Genomic DNA, 12,202 nt, shown 5'->3' on the forward strand with positions numbered 1-12,202 from the left:
GATCATCAACTTTTTTTTTTTTTTTTTTTTTTTTTTTTGTATACAAGATCGAGGCTCGTGAAAGAGCTAAAGGCAGTGGGGAGTTTCTTGATTTATACACTGCCATTTTTGCCTGTGCAAGCAGGAAATTACCAAACACATCATTCAAATTCTTGTGTGAGATGTCTAAGCCATAAATGGAAACACAAGTGTTGAAAACCAAACCAATACTGCCAAAACAATTCTTAAGAAAAATAAATAAAGGAGCCAACCATTGACATTCAACATAAATATGAAAGAGGTTTTCAGGCCTTTTACAAAAGGGACATTCATCTGCCAGGAGACTTGAGAAGCGGTGCAGCAAGTGGTTAGAAGGGAGGATCCAGTGTGCAAGTCTCCATTGGAGGTCACCATGTCGTGGCGGCACAGGAGGATGATAGAATCCTTTCCAATTAGGAATTTATGGGTGGGGAACAAGGTAAGAGGTCTCTCCATCGAACCCTCCGCTGTGTCATTTACCCTTGCAAAAGAAAACTTACGCAACCCAAATAGAGGTCTTTTTGTTTAGGAAACCCATTGAATCCTACGCTAAAGGTGGTACAAGGAGGAGAGTTGGCAAGAGAAAACTTGCAAATAAGTTCAGGAAAGGTAGCAGGAGAAGCACCTTGTTCGTTGTCTGCTTGGACTTGCTCCCAGTTAGGTGCAAGCTGTGCATAGGTATGAAGCACACAGCGTAACATGCGTGCCACAACTCTGGAGGATTGCATGCCAACCAGGCTTGCCAATGCATCAGCTCCAATCCAACTGCCATTTGGGCTTAAAAGATCGGCGACCGATTTTATGTTCTTTGCGACAAAGCATTGAACGAGACACCTATCAGCAGGCATATCATGGAAAATTGAATTGTAAAACAAAGGCTCCATCAAGAACATTTGCTTTGTGTATGAATGCGTACCTCTTGTTGTCGTTCGAGCTCGCCATGCGTTTAGGACACTCTGATAAAACTGGAGATGGGTGTGGCCACTGAGCCAGTGGTCCATAATGAGTGAGTGATGGGATGATCGGAGTGAGTGATGGATGGTAGCAAGATGCTGGGACCGCAAGGTAAGTCCTCTTGATGGTCAGCTCAGCGCACACAGCCGCCATGATGCCACGCCCGACACAAACGGCCTGCAGGGGGCGCGCGAGAGAGAGAAAGAGAGACAGACAGAGAGAGAGACAGACAGAGAGAGATAGACAGAAAGAGACAGACAGAGAGAGATAAACAGAGAGAGACAGACAGAGAGAGATAGACAGAGAGAGAGAGACAGAGAGAGATAGACAGAGAGAGACAGACAGAGAGAGACAGACAGAGAGAGACAGACAGACAGAGAGAGACAGACAGAGAGAGATAGACAGAGAGAGACAGACAGAGAGAGACAGACAAAGAGAGAGACAGACAGAGAGAGAGACAGACAGAGAGAGAGAGACAGACAGAGAGAGAGACAGACAGAGAGAGATAGACAGAGAGAGACAGACAGAGAGAGAGACAGACAGAGAGAGAGTTCTTGGGTTAATGGGATTAATGTGTATGTTAGGAACATTTTGAAGCAATTGAGAGTTCTTGGGTTAATGGGATATAAATAAATGCATCTACAAGTTGATGGTTTAATGACATTATAGGGTTCCAAAGCAGAATGATTGCACGAACTTGGGAAAGAACTTTCAAGCCCTATGGGATAAATTGGGTATTACAAGCAATGGAGTTTCAAAATTTAGCATGCAGGAAGGAATTTTACAGTCCAATTTTAGGACCCAATGAAGTTTAAATTCTGCCATCAATTTTGGCTGTCTCACGAATGAAGGATGAGTTGCCTTTAGTGGTTGCAAAGAGAATTTGTGGAGACCAGGCAAAATTGGGAATATATGTCAGATATGACCCTAGTACAGAACGGTGATTCGTCGGTTGGCATGGGGTGGGGATCGGAGGTGACGACCGATGATCTTCCATCTCAGTCAATGGATGGATCTATCCTGACATCATTGGGGAGGGGGCGTATACAGGGAGTCATCTAGAGTGATTAATTTGAATGAATGATTCATGATACGAATGAATGAATGAATGAAATTGAATAATTGAATTGATTTAATTGAATAAATTGATTGATTGATTGAGCAAAAGGCGGTCTCAAGAAAGAAGCTTTGATATCTTTGTGAGATATTATCAGTGTGAAGACAACCTTGGGAAATTGAGCAGGATGGGGAGTCTATATATAGATATATATGTGTGGTTACCATTGTGTGATTTCCCCTTCGACAGAGCGGACACCTGAGGATTCACCCATTTCATACTGACCCATTTGGCTCATCTACTGATCTGTGAGATTGGGTTGTGCAAAAGCCACAGGTGAGAGATTCTCTGGAGGTCACCGTTTGAACAGGTGGAGAGATCCTTCCTGGAAGTACGAGTGAAGCTTTAGAGGAACCTGGAACAAGCTACAACACATCCAACGCTACTTTGATAAAAGGTGGAACAGACCCCAGTAGATTTATTTATAGTATATATAGTACAGGTGTGTACAGGTGTATTCCAAAACGCAGATCCTAGTAATCTACCTGGTACATTGAGTGAATATTGAGTGTTATTCACATACAGGCAGAATGGGAAATGGAACCTGCAAGAATACACAAGAACAACCAGAGATTCCACAAAAAGGTACTTGTACATATCATATGTACGACCATTATGGTGCAGAAGCTATAAGGGAGGTCGAGAATTGGCATTTCTGGACAAAGGGACATGCTGAGGAGTTTCCAAGAGATGGTACATTTGAGCGAAGTCGATTGGAAAGATTGGGACAAAGATTGAAAGCCAGGAAGAGACAGAATCTAACGGTAGACTGGCTTGCATTCCATCTTTGGGATGGTGAATCCAGACAACGGGAACAGCAAGAACGGATAACGGATCTAGAACTTAAAATAAAAAGGATACAGGATACAGTGGAGGAGACAAATGCACAACTGCCCTCGAAATTAGGAATAAAAGTGACAGTTGTCCCACCTGATTCCCATTTGTCTCCCCAAAAAGGACAGTACAGAGAATTTTTTCGTGTTTCAGGAGATAACCAGAGATTGCAGTGGCAACTCAGGGATGTAGAGATGCAGCCCAGCAATACAAGTGCACAGGTGCACAGACCAGGCAACGACAGAAACCGGTGTTTCGAGTGTGGAAAGATGGGACATTGGAGAAGAAGATGTCCGTATGTCAACAGGAAGACAAGTTCATGGGGCAAACCAAGATCAAGGGTACCAGTGCTTACCGGTACCTCAGACAATGATTAGGCCTTCATTGCTGCAAATCCCATGATGATTGGCCTCAACAGATTCGATTGCTGGACAAACATGAATAACTGTCGATGATTCTTGTGTCTGAAAAGTTTTCGGAGCAAGAATGATTCATTTTTTCTTTTTGCTTGTTAACAAATTAATAATTAATTGATCAAATGCCAAAATTGGATCTTCTATTTTGGGCACAGCTATTTTAAATTTACAAAGTTTGGAACAATTGCGTTGCAAATTTTTTGAAACCAAGTGACAAGAGTCACATGATGATCAGGTGGGAATTTCGGACTATTGTTCCGCATGATCGATAGGTCAGTGGTCGACTGACATGTAAATGGGCGTGTAGTCAAATTTGGATAAATTATGGTGGGAACTGAAAGGGTAATTTCAATGTGACATCATTGGGGCTTTCTAAAAATAAACTTTTTGGTCCATTTGCATATTAGCATTTATAAAATTGAAGGACAAATTTTATGAAAATGAAATAAAATTGACACCCATCCTGATCTGTAAATAATGGTTCCAACGCAAACAAATACGCATAATGCATGTGTGTGTGGGTATTTTTGTGTGTCAATGTAAGTGTTTTTGTTTTTGTGTATCAATCTTACAAGATTGTTGACACCGACAGTGTGCATTGTCTGAAAATAGATAGTTCCATGGGGATGGGATCGCATATCAGGAGAATTCGTAAAATAGAAATAGAAATATAATTTGATTATGAAAAATTATCACTTTTGTCAAGGGAGATGGAGAATAAAGATTTGATTTGCTGAGTTATGAGCAGCTATTCATGAATAGTAAAAATTGGGAGTAATCTTGGGATTCCATTTTGATAGAATTTATATGAGAATAACACCTATTTATGGATATGAGCTTCATTAAAAAAAAAAAATGTGGGAGTACAAAATTAGTCAAATTTGGGAGAGGTCTTACACTGACTTCCTAGAATACATAATTTACACAGGGTAAACGAATTAATTTATCGTAGTGGATTGTTAACAGCAGCCTGAAAATGTCCTGAGAGGGTGCATCCATGTAATCAGAAATCCCAGATTTGTTTTTACAACGAGCACTCGCTCGTTGTACTCGCTCGTGTGGACGAGCACTCGCTTGGTAGATAAAAAACGGTACTGCACGTTGGCAGCCATTTTTGCGGCCAGTTAGGCCTAACAAACTGAGAGGAAATTGGAGTTAAATACGTAATTTACACATGGCTATTTGTAAAAAAGGAAATTGTTGAGATGGGAAACATTTTTCGAAGGTTTATTAAAGTGTAATAATATGACATGGGGCAAGGCAAACTATTGGATGGGAAAATTAGATCTGGCTATAGAATAAATTTATTGACCCCTTGAAGTTAATTCTTCGAATCATTGTTTCACTGGCATTTTGAGTTCACATTGGAAATAGTTTGGTAGAGCTTTGGTTAAAACCTTTGGTTGCGGTATTTTGGAACGAACTGATAAACCATAGGAGATTGATAAGAATGAAACAAAAAAATGGACCCAAAGTAGAAAGGTGGATTCATGCCTCTCATTACAAGCGAGCACATGGGGCAAGGGAGGATGGTCCCACAGAAAATGAGGCTGCACCTAGCAGCCCAGCAGAACATTCACTGGCAGATAAATGATAGTCGTGATTTACAGTCATTTGAATTACATTTTAACACCCCTTGCATTGATAAACATTGCATTTTCAACATGTATTCCTACTTGGGATAGTGACATTTATTTGCCTACATGACATACAATTACCTACTGATATTAATACAGCATGAGTGATAATGTATCACAACTACACTCATGATCAGGGGATTGAGTTCAACCCCGGGAGATAGGGGGATCAGGGTAAGACAAATAATCTGATTTATGTTACATATTAAGGGATTTTCTTTATTTACCTTTTAGGAAGCTTGTTAGTTTGGTATATAATGTTGAATGTCATCGACATATAATTATGTTATAGGTATGAACATATACAAGGAGTAGCAGACTTGTTTGTGGGTTTAGTAGTTATATTGGCAATTGTTTTAGTGGTGGCTTGCTTGAAAGCCTTAGTGACGGTGTGTGTGAATAAGGTAACCAACAACACTATGATAATGCATGAAGTGACAAATACAGTAGAATTAAGATAATGGCATAACAACAATGTTATGAGTTGTGTCAATTACAAGATCAGTGAACTCATATCACCAAGAGTGACACACTGTTAGTAAAAAAAAAAAAGAAAAAAAAAGAGGGAAAAGGAAAAGTATGGAGGAATTATGGTAATAATACATTATGCTTAATTTGTTGGTTTGGAAAAAAATTTGTTGGGAATTAGATATTCCTGTTTGTGATTATAATCATATACAATTTATTTTCTTTGAGTAGTGCTAAAATACCTGCATGAGTTAATTTTTGAACTATATTAACCTGAAAGCAATTGTGGATGCTAATCTTAGTTTAGTAGTAAAATACATACCTGATTGAATATTATTTGTGTGACGCATATAAATGAATATAACTTTTTGAATGTTGTAAGGAAAAACAACAAATTGTTGAATGTGAAACTATCGGAAGATATACATGATTATGCTGATTTCATGGTAAGATGTACCCGATCTGATTCAGTGTGTGTGGAAAGCAGATTCAAATGTGACTGAGCATAAGGATAAGATGAGATCACATTTTGAAGGGGGTGCTAACGGAATTGGGAAGAAGTTCGAGAAAGAAAATTTGTGGCTAAAATAAAGTTAATCGTGGCATACACCCTCTTTATCAAAGAATGATGAAGACATTCTCCCGTGTAACTTGGAGATGAATGCTTACCTTCACCAAGGAAATTTATGTGACCATTTGCCTGGATCACACTGCAACATATGAAAGAAAGGCGATCACTTACTCTTGTTTGAAGGCTTCGAACATTCATCACATCAGAAGTTACAGGACAATGACATTTTACCTGCAACCTCTGCGAAATGCGGGGACAATGACATATGTTATTACTTCACCAACTTCCGGGGAACCAGCATGGAGCTGCAAACGAACGGCTGTGCCTTTTCACAACAGCTGTGCACGATTCTGCTGGTTGCTCCTGGCATGGACCATGAATGACCTGAACACCATGGTCCCAACATCATTGCGGATAGATCTGGCATCCCTGTTCCACATCTTGCTGGCCAATCAACATCACACCAATACTTGCTGCCCACTCATAATGAGGAAGGAGGCAAGTCGACGATAACTGGGCGAAGGCCTTGTTCAGAAATTATTATGGTTTACAGCAAAAGTGGCACGAATGCTACATGGAGAGCAGGGTCAGTCCATGACTCTGCACCGTTACCTCAACAGCGAAATCCTACACAAAGTAGTGCAGGTGTTATGAAGACAGAAGAAAATGTTTCATACCTGAATTCAAACACAAGTGATCAGCCCTTCCTTTCAAACAAAGAATCAACATTTGTTTGGAGGGAAACGTTTTGGCCAGATGTTGCAGATGCTTTAAAAACTTGAAAATGGTGAAGCAAAATTGTTGTATCCTGGTGATGGTGAAGTGTTGTTTTGCAAAGATATTTGTGATGCAAGTGAAATAGATTGAATTAACAATATGGAAGGAGTCAATGACCAACGAAATGTTTTGTGATTCTTGCAGGATGACGGTGTATGCCTAAGGAAATTGGTTTACTTGTAGTGATTGATTGTTTACTTATATTGATGTTTAGATTAATGGTTAATATAAACAAAAACAAAAAGATGAGGGAATTGTGGAAGTGTAACTCAGTGTAACTCATTGGTTGGAACTGGTAACGAAGCAGGTACTAGCAGGTGGTCGTAAGAATGTCAGGAATGTATCTCGCTCTGTCGAAGCTGGGAGTCCTTTGTCCACCTTTATTACGACCCCGGGCTAACACACATTCCCAAGCCCGCACTATTGTTTTGGACATCGGGATGCAAAGAGGGTGAAGAAACTCCCCAGCAGGGAGGCGATTGTGGATGACCAAGGAGCTTCAGCGCATGGAGGATTAACTCGAGGGTGCCCATATAAACAAAAACAAACTTTGAGTGAGCAACACTTGTCAGGAGAACCTCTGCCCGACGGAACGAACGAGTACAAAACGGGAAACAGCGCTAGGAGAGCACCGGCCAACGAAGAAGTACCAACGACTTGAATTACTAAATTCGTTATAGTATTATAGTTATTTTGTATTTGAAACAAGTGAATTATTAGCTAATAAAGCTTTGCTTTTGTAAAAGCCCTGTTTGGTCATATCATAGCCTCCTGAGTCAAATAACTATTCCCGAACACCGCCATAATGACATCAGACGTAATTACATCACCCTGTCATGTGACCAGATCCTCAGTTCTCATTGGTATACGTTTGAGGGGACATACGGACAGACACACACTGTGCTAGACGGCTTTGCCCTATGGGCTACCCCTTAAAAAGAATTTAAATTTACCAGTGCGTTCTTTTGCATTCTTCCTGACACTAGTTAATTATAAAAATTTAGACCTCGGTACTATGCTGCCGCCACCCTCCCCCCCCCCCCCCGATGAGAGAGAAATGATCGTTTAAAATCTGAATTCCAAATTTTCGAAGCTCAGCTGGCTTGGATTGTGGCTGTTCAATGGATTCAAATCCTCAAGCCCCTTATACCCTTTATCCTCAGAGGGTTCTAATCCCACTTCTGACACCATTTGTCAAGTTTGTGGCCTATGAAAACCAGACATGGACGGATAGCCGGTCGGTCTTTATGAACTCTACAGATAGGCGGATAGGCAAACCCTACGGAACTCTACGATAGGTATTTATGGATAGGCGAACTCCGAATAATTGGCGCTACTTTTTGGCATGCGCGGGACAAAATGCAACAAGGTGCTTACCTGCACTGAGCTAATGGGGCTTATATCCAAAACCCCCGAACACAGAAACAAGACACAACAAATGAAATGCACAATAATGGATTTAATGAAATTAAATCACAGAAATATAATGAATGGTGAGGTAAATCAATAATCCTAACCTTGAGATGTCTCTACTCAGACAATAAAACAGAATGATTAATGAAAATACAAGAAAATCCCCCCTTTTTGCTGGCACTCAGCTCTGGTCTCGATGAGCACTTTGGTGGGGTCGGTCGACGAGAGGACCATGCGTTGAAGCGCCCAAACAATGGCACCGATCAATTGCGCCAGCACACCAAGCCATGCAGCTAAACGTCTCCCGCTCGATCCCGGGCCAGCCAGCACAACATGATCCCCAGCTGCCTCGAAGGGCACCTAGTCAAACAACACCCCTGGCTCCAACGCCGCAAGGTTCTCTGGGCTCCGAACAGTTCTCCTCACGATCGCACCCGAGAAAACAGCTACCGCCCGAGATGAATGCCAGAACAAGAAGGAGAGACTATGAGACACCTTCTTCTTCCTCCTCTCAACAATTGCACACGAGCTAGGAACAGCCAAGCCAGGGACAAAAGGCATCTGCTTGCTCCAAAGCCAGCACGAAAGAGACTGATTCTTCCTCATCCTGCTCGAACCTTCGCTCTGACGTCACACCGACATCACTCTGACCAATCGCCAAGTTCCATTCAATCGCTCCATGGTAAGACTCGACCAATGACGAAGCTCAGGACGTGGTCTACCAGTTACGATAGTTTCCACGCCCCTCGTCCCACTCTGGGAGTGTGGACTTGTTCTTTAGTCAGTTGGTGGGGATAAAGCCAAGATCGGTGGATTGTTGCAGTGACGGTTGTCCTTCTGGAAGTTTCTCCCATCTCCACACAGGATCTCTGGAGCTCAGGCAGAGTAACCATAGGGTTCGTGGTCATCTCTCTTACAAGGCCCTTCTCTCCCGATTTGTCAGTTTGGCCGGGCGGCCAGCTCTAGGAAGAGTCCTGGTTGTTCCAAACTTCTTCCATTTAAGAATTATGGAGGCCACTGTGCTCTTGGGAACCTTCAATTAATGATCGTTTTAAGGCCATTTTCCCCGCTAGAGCGGCAGAGATTTTTTTTTGTAGGCTTCCCCAGATCTGTGCCTCGACACAATCCTGTCTCTGAGCTCTGCAGGCAGTTCCTTCAACCTCATGGCTTGGTTTTTGCTCTGATATGCATCGTCAGCTGTGAGACCTTATATAGAAAGGTGTGTGCCTTTCCAAATCATGTCCAATCAATTGAATTTTCCACAGGTGGACTCCAATCAAAGTGTAGAAACATCTCAAAGATTATCAAGAGAAATGGGAGGCACCTGAGCTAAATTTCAAGTGTCATAGCAAAGGGTCTGAATACGTATGTCAATGTGTATTTCAGTTTTTTCTTTTTAATAAATTTGCAAAATTTTCTAAAATCCTGTTTTCTCTTTGTCACTATGGGGTATTGAGTGTGGATTGATGAGGGAAAAAAATGAAATTAATCGATTTCAGCATAAGGCTGCAACATAACAAAATGTGAAAAAAGTGAAGGGGCCTAAATACTTCCTGAATGCACTGTGTATATATATATATGTATATATATATATATATGTATATATATATATATATATATATATATATATATATATATATATATATATATATATATATATATATATATATATATACTGAAACGCAAAAGATATAGTACAAACCAACAATTGCTAATTGAAACATTGGCATTTTATTGATGATATTTCAAGTTTTTGACCAAGATACACCATCTCATCAGTTTGTTCTACAGTACAGAACAGCACAGGGTGCAATGTCCGTTGTGTAATAATGTTGGTTCTGGGACACCCCAAATCCCCATTCACTTACATGTTAATTTTTCCCCTCCCTCATTGCCCCTAAGCACCTCTATTTCTCTCACCCTGTTCTTTACGAACCTTCTAACCTTTTGACATGTTATCCTTATTCATTGGACCACTTAAACAATGGTCCTTCTGTGTGAACCTGTGATTCTTCTGACCTTATAGACCTTTTAACCTTTTACTCTTAATATCATCTGGTGAATCATCTTTGACCCACTCAAACAACGACCCTACAAATATTTGTTTATGTTTGGGAAATAATTTAATTCTCCTACAACTCTCCTCACCGTCTCATCCAACTCACCGGTATTTAAATTAATTCTCTTATTTGTTTTGTGAACTTTTTTACCAGTTGCCTTTTCAATTATACTTATTTGATATTTTTTACATTCATTTTGTTTTCCATTTATATACCACTCGAACCTTTTCTAATTAATAGCTCACTGTTGAGAAATGACGTTGTTTCACTTGGATAACTTCCAAGGAATTCTCTTTGTCTTGTTTCCTGTTTTTCACAAACACACGCCCCCAGTTTCCAAAAGCTGACAAGCACTTCAGTTCCCCGAAATACATTTTGTTCATTATAAAAAGAGAGGTCTCCGAATGGGACATTTAAACATTGTGAACGAAGATGAGCTTGTCTTATTCCAGTCTTTCCTCTGATGAAGAATACTTGCCAGGACATTGGTAAGTTCATTTGGTATTAAACACTGTTAATGAGAGCTTTGTATGTGATTAATTATACAACTAATAATTTATTTTTCCTCTTCATTGCAGCAATTCAAATATTGTAAATATCCTGGCAGAATTTCAAGTTGTTTCTCAAGAGTTCCACAACGAACTGAATACGGGTTTGAATAACCTACGTCCGAGATGGTGGGCTCAGAATGAATTCAATGTTTCACCTTTCTTAGAAAATTCATCTGAAAGGTATGATAGAAAATAAAAAACGAGAGGTGTGTGCATGTGTGTGTGTGTATGTGTATGTGTGTGCATGTGTGGCTGTGAATAAAATAGAGAGATCGAATTGTGAGGAACAGAAATGAAAAAACGAGATTGTGTGTGTGTGTGTGTGTGTGTGTGTGTGTGTGTGTGTGTGTGTGTGTGTGTGTGTGTATGTGTATGTGTGTCTGTGAATAAAATAGAGAGATCGAATTGTGAGGAACAGAAATGAAAAAACGAGATTGTGTGTGTGTGTGTGTGTGTGTGTATGTGTGTGTGTGTGTGTGTGTGTGTGTGTGTGTGTGTATGTATCTGTGAATGTGTGTGTGTGTGTGTGCGTGTGTGTGATGTTTTGTCAGGCTTACTTCAGCATAGTAATTTCTCCTTATTTTGTTTGCAGTATTAACCTCGAAGACCAAAATTTTGAGTGGGATGATTTTGATCTCCCCAGGAGTGGTTATTTCCTACCAACCTGTGAACCTCTACATTTTCAACTCAACGATCTTGACGCTAAGCTGGATTTTTTCGAGGTAAGCATGTGTGTACGTGTGTGTGTGTGGTTCACCGTTTATAATAGGTACACCATATCCCTGCGCATCGTAAGAGGTGATTCAGGGTTGGTGTCAGGAAGGGCATCCGACTCTATATTAATAATAATAATAATAATACATTTATTTTGTATAGCGCTTTTCAAGACGCTTTGACATGGAACGTAAATATGAAATAAATATCTCTCCCCTCTTGTCTTTAATAGAAAGAGATTCAAAACCTGAAGACATCTGCTGAACCAACCTTCAACTTATGTTGGGAAGATATTGATGATTTGTTTTGGGAAGAAGAAGAAAAATGTTTTAATAATATAAAGAATCTAATGTTTCCAATATTATTTATATATATTTGTTTTGTTTACAATTATTTAATTATTAATTACAAAAAGAGAATAAAGGAGGAGGGAATGGGGAGGTGCACCCCTGCCAAAGACCCTTCACCCCCCTCATCCCACCCCTCCCCTCCCCTTGTGTGTGGGGAAGGTGGGGGTGGGATGAGGGGGGTGAAGGGTCAAGGGTGGGGGTGCACGGAGGGTGGGGGATGATGGGTGTGGTCTGTGTGGGCGGGGTCTGTGTGGGCGGGGTCTGTGTGGGCGGGGTCTGTGTGGGTGGGGTCTGTGTGGGCGGGGTCTGTGTGGGCGTGGCT

General features: G+C 40.7%; 1 long non-coding RNA gene across 1 annotated transcript; it reads left to right on the plus strand.

The window, feature by feature from the left end:
* Window positions 1–10,600: 10,600 nt before the first annotated feature.
* On the plus strand, window positions 10,601–11,965 carry LOC144891165 (uncharacterized). Its single transcript, XR_013622757.1, has 3 exons — window positions 10,601–10,753; window positions 10,844–11,538; window positions 11,763–11,965. It is a non-coding gene; the product is annotated as an uncharacterized LOC144891165 (long non-coding RNA).
* The last annotated feature ends 237 nt before the right edge of the window (window positions 11,966–12,202 follow it).

The sequence above is a fragment of the Myxine glutinosa genome, chromosome 3 (genome assembly GCF_964187855.1).
Source record: "Myxine glutinosa chromosome 3, kmMyxGlut1.1, whole genome shotgun sequence".
In the NCBI taxonomy this organism is placed as follows: Eukaryota; Metazoa; Chordata; class Myxini; order Myxiniformes; family Myxinidae; genus Myxine; species Myxine glutinosa.